This window comes from Eretmochelys imbricata, chromosome 16 (assembly GCF_965152235.1).
Source record: "Eretmochelys imbricata isolate rEreImb1 chromosome 16, rEreImb1.hap1, whole genome shotgun sequence".
Lineage (NCBI taxonomy): Eukaryota > Metazoa > Chordata > Testudines > Cheloniidae > Eretmochelys > Eretmochelys imbricata.
Genome location: NC_135587.1, coordinates 7977566 through 7982832, shown reverse-complemented (window position 1 = coordinate 7982832; position 5267 = coordinate 7977566). Strand labels below are relative to the sequence as shown.

The 5267-nt window shown below is 43.9% G+C and overlaps 1 pseudogene; it reads right to left on the bottom strand.

Annotated features, from left to right (window-relative positions):
* Positions 1–811: 811 nt before the first annotated feature.
* LOC144276270 (ficolin-2-like) lies at positions 812–4847 on the bottom strand (annotated as a pseudogene).
* Between the last annotated feature and the right edge of the window lie 420 nt (positions 4848–5267).

Here is a 5267-nt window from a genome sequence, read left to right as displayed (position 1 = left end):
GAGCTAGATAGAGACAATTGAAATTTTTCACATTAAGAGTTTTTCTGTGGACAGTTTTTTTCAAAAATGAAAAATGTGAAACATCAACATGTTTGTAAATTCTTTTTCAAGAAAAATTCACAACTTTTTTTTTTTAAAAAATCTCCTTTTTTATCAAAAATGTTAACAGAAAGATTGCGCATTAAACCCTCCTTTTTGATCAATGACAAATGAGGATACCATTTAAATAATATATTTCATAAAGGGGAAAATAAAAGCATATTCTGCAAAATGTCAACACACCCTTTGAAATAAAACCAGTTTGGAAAGCTCAGAGTTTCTCACAAAAATGGTTTGTCTTTTTGTACGACTGATGCTCCCAGTGCATCTCACTGGCTACATGTGGGCCATGCTGCAGTCCCCTAGCTGCTGCTGTGCAAAAAAACCAAACAGCCTATTACTTATAGCAAAGCGTTACACATTCTTGAGCTCAGGTTGGAAGGGCTTCCAAGTGTGGTGCTGCAGATCATGGGTTCTATGCCTAATGATGACTCGGGGTCTGTATGTATTTAACCATGTATTTATTAGACTTTCACCAAGATTCCAACTACATGGATCTGGCTAATGAGGTCCCATTTCTGCCCTGTTACGTACATGGCTGCATCTCTCATTGGGCCAGCAGAAATACAGAGTGTAAAAGGTAAAGATAAGATGATGGTATAAAAAAAACACACAGGTGTAACAGACATCTCCAGGTAAATATTCAATATGACCAGCCTATAATTGCTGCATAAGAGCTAGGTGTAATTACTATAACTGCTTCCCTGATCAGCTACACAGGCCTAAATTTCATCTCTGACATCTTGTAGGAGTACTGCTGCCCTTTGCCTGTCTTCCAGTTCACCCCATCAGCACAGCTTTCGTGGGCTCCTCTCAGATATAATCCATTCAGGTTGGACCAGTGACATTCCTTGCACCACCAGGCCCCTTTAAAAGATGTGGCACAGTTACTTGAATACTGGTCATTGTCACAGTCTCGGGTGTAAACGGCATGTTGTTGTGGATGGTTAATGAATCCACCATGGAAACAATTGTGTGTATTTTGTCCACGTTTGCACAGTTCAGGTCCCACAGACCATTCTGGAGGTTCCGCAGTGGAGTCACTAATTTCTCCTTTAACCAGGCAACAGAAGTCTCCCTGGGGTACAGGAGAGATACTCCAGTTCTGCTTCCTGGGAGGAAGAGTCTTGATCAGGTCAGATTCAGATCTAAGTTGCACCACTATAAATCCAGAGTAACTCATTGCAGTCAATGAGCTCAGTCCAGGGGTGCTCTGCTGGCCACTCACATCTTTGTGGTGGTGTAATGTGAGTGCAATGTGCTCCTGAGTGCCTACCAGGGGCCTGCTGAGGCCTCACAATGTCCCTAAGCAATCCAGCAGCAGACTGCATGCCAGAGAACGGCTGCCTCCAGAGCTTGAATGTGTACTTTGCATTAAAGGGGGCATGTCCACCCACTCCGTGACATGCATCACTCCTGGTGTGTCTATTTGGAGTAATTCACCTCTTTCACAGGGGTATTACAGTCCTATTTAGGAAAGTAACCTTCAGTGACTGTGCCTAACTCTGCTTAGAAGTCTGTTTTCTGTCTCTGCACTAGGCAGCCTATCCAGATCACGTCACATCTTTGGTGTCTTTAGAATCTGTGCTCCTTCAATAATACCTCCACAGCAGAGTAACTGGAACTTCCTGAAAGAGAGAGATCACTTCCACGGGGATCACTTTTCACTTATTCAATCAGTCTCTGCATATAGAGGCCGTGGCACAGACAAGTTGTTACTACAGTATTCCATCATGAGACCCCTACTGTATAAAAGGGACAGTATAGTACTTAATAGAAATCTCACGTTGTAACTGGTGTTGGATGTATTTGACTTCTGTCACAGAACATTTTACATCTCTCTGGCTTGCCAGGTTTTTCCATCTGCCGTGAAAGGTTTGGGACATGCAAGAACTTACCCGCAGTACTGGCAACCAAGATTCCACGGATTAGCTTGTTTTTCTCAGTCTCTCCTGCAATTTTGAATGACGCATAATTGGCAAATTGAGAGTTGTTGTCAAAAAAATCTGAGATCAACACAGAGCTCATTGGTTCCTTTAGAAAACAATATGAAAGCAAAGTGTTCAGCATCTCCCATGAGCTTTTATTATTGTTATTGATTGTATTGCACAAGCCCCTAGAGGTCCCAGTCAGGTATGAGGCCCCATTCTTCTGGGACCACTGTGATCACCTAGTCTGACCTCCTGCATAACACACACTAAAGAATTTTACCCAGATATTCCTACATCAAGCAATATCTTCATATTTATCTTTATTAACCCAATTTCCATCCACCAACCAGGCCTCCCTATTAAACTGCTCCGTATTGTGCTTCACTACGATAGCTCAGAATCTATAATAATCTCACCCCCTCCGTAGCGTCTCTCATTGCTGCTCCATGGGTAAACCACCAGAGGACAAAGGCTGCTCCAGGAATCATGGCTGGAGCCAGCCCAGCTGCCACAGTGTTATCGGACTCAACAGCTTTCCTGGGAGGGCTGAGCTGTAACAAGTGCCCGCAGAACTACTGCTGGTACAGCTCTGTATACGGTACCCAAGGGAAGGGTGTGGGAGAAAGGCTTGGTGGAGAAGGTTGCTATAAGGAAAAGAATGCATCAGGGATGTCTTTACCAAGAGACGTTTACAGGTGGATATTGTCGCTCCCCAGCCAGAATTCTGACCGCCGGCTGCCAAATCCTCTCTTGAACAAATTCCAGTCATGGAAAAAGTCAACCGAGCCATCCACCTGTCATTGGAACACCTGTGGGGAAACAGGGGGTTCTTAGCAGGGAAATCCCACACTGTTTTCCCTCCTACAAAGAGCAGAAGACAGGAAATACTGAGACTGTAAATCATCTGCTCAGGTCTATTTCAGCCTCAGGGAACACTTATCCGCAGAGGGTCTTATCAAACCACGACCACACTGGACTAGGAATCAGGAGGCCTGGGTTGTATACTGAGCTCTGCCACTTGGGCAAGTCACATCACCTCTGGCACCCCTCTTACCCTTTGTCCGTCTTGTCTATTGAGACAGGGAGCTCTTGAACACAGGGACTGTCTCTCACTGTGTGTTTATACAAGGTCCAGCACAATGGGGACCTGATCTTGATCAGTTGAACTAGGCACTACTGGAATATAAATGATAATACATTTGAAAGTTTGAATGTGATGTGTATATACAGGGTTCAAACTCTTTGTCTCCTCAGCTCCCTAGAACACTATCTCCACTCATATTCAGAGGCTGCCTGAGTGACAGAGCTGCTGATGACTGTCACCAAAGTGGAAGGAAGAAGGAATTCTGGTTCCAGAGTCTGGGGCAGCTATCGAGGAGGCTCTGAGAGCCGGGCAGAGAATAGCCAGGAGAAGGGAAACCTGGTTTACTGTGTCAGGCCAGTGACAAATGTCCCCTCACAAAGGGGGACTTTTTGACTCTAAGGCTGCATGAAACCCATTGTGTTCACAACCAATGTACCTGGAGACTGTGATAAACAGGGCATTGTGGGAAAGGATCAAAAGGGATCAGGAAGTGCTGATATTTTTTTCAGCTAATCAGGCTGATCAAACAGCTCCCTGTTTGAGTTTCTGTTTTCATATTTATTTCCAAACTGCAACCCACTGGCTAAGAGGCATCTCTCTGTGTTATGACAGAAACCTATTCTGCAAGAAAAAAGTGTATGAAGAGCTTCATTAGTCTCTGTTCTTACAATCCATCCTCCACCATCTGTGTCCATGTCACACAGCACGGTCAGTGTTACAGTCATGGGGATAGAGGAGGTTCCCTCGGGCTAATAGCTCCTTGCAATTCTTTGCTCCTGGATGAGCCACAAGTTCAGGTAAGTGGAAAGATATCTTTGAGTTACCCTCTCCTCCCTTCCCCCCAAAGTGTATAAGAACTGGGGAGTATCCCTTCAAATAGTGTGTGAGCCCTCTAGTGTTTCTGTATTTAGAAACCTACCAGAGCTGCAGTGTATGGCTCTAGCCAGGCCTCGCATGTTGTAAACAATTAGCAAACACAGTCATTTAGACTCCATTGTGCCCGTGCAGCTTCTTCATGTTAAATTTGAGGTGTAAAGAATAAAAGACACTACACCCCATTCAGCCCTGTGTGTTCTGTGCAAGAAGATTTCAGCCACAACCGAGGATCTGGCTCAAAGTGACTTGAGTACTCATGGATCGGAAAATTGTCTTAAAACTTCCACTGGAAGTGTCTGTGCAGCCGTTTTGAAATCTCTCTCTGAGACAGAAGATCTTCCAGTTAGGGATGAGAAATATCATCACATGACATGGGTGAGAAATTACACTGAGGGAATGAATATCAAATGCTTCTACGCATACTTGCAGAGAGCAGTTTGCAAGCAAACCCAGTGCTTAATTTGTGCCAGAGCCCCAGCACCTCTAGGCTCGGCAGTTCATAGCCCCAGCGCTTCTGGGCTTGTCACCTCAGATATGAAAGTAAAAAAATTGGTTGAGCCCTGACACCTCTTTCGTTATAAATTAGGTGCTGAGCAAACCCCTTGGCAGAACTGTATTTCCACAAATGATTCACTGACCAATTGGCAACAGCAAACACATTCATTCTGAAAACAACAGTCTCTTTGGCAATGGCCTGAGACCAGGAAAAGGGTAAATCACAAATTTATTCTTTGCAACTTGTTTGTCCAGCTCTATTATGCCTTCAGGTCTGGGTTCCCTGGAGAGAATGAGATGACATTTACTGGTGCTAAGAAATGCTCACCTTTCTTGCACTGTATATCGTCCATCTCCTCCATCATAGAAATTAAATGAAACAAGAAAAAATGTGTTTCCTTTTAAACTGCGTAACCATCCCAAGAGTGACAGCTGGGATAGCAAAGTATTAGCTAGAAAAGGTTTGCAGTTGTATAAACTACGTTCAGATAATGGCACAGACATCTGTTACCTGAGCCATCCAGCCTGAAGAAGCATGATGCTTCCAAGTGAAAAGGGGAGAATATTGGTCAAATGAAGGGTAAAATATCTGTAAAAAGTACTAATAATGCTAAATGGACATTTAAACAGGATCCAGTCCTTGGGATTCAAACACACCCCTTCCTGCATTTGGGAAGTATAAGGAGGGGTAGGAGAATGTAACATTCTCTGGGGTGTCCATCAGATCTATAGATTTCACTTACATTATAAATATTCTCTCTAACACCCAAGGCCATGTGCCT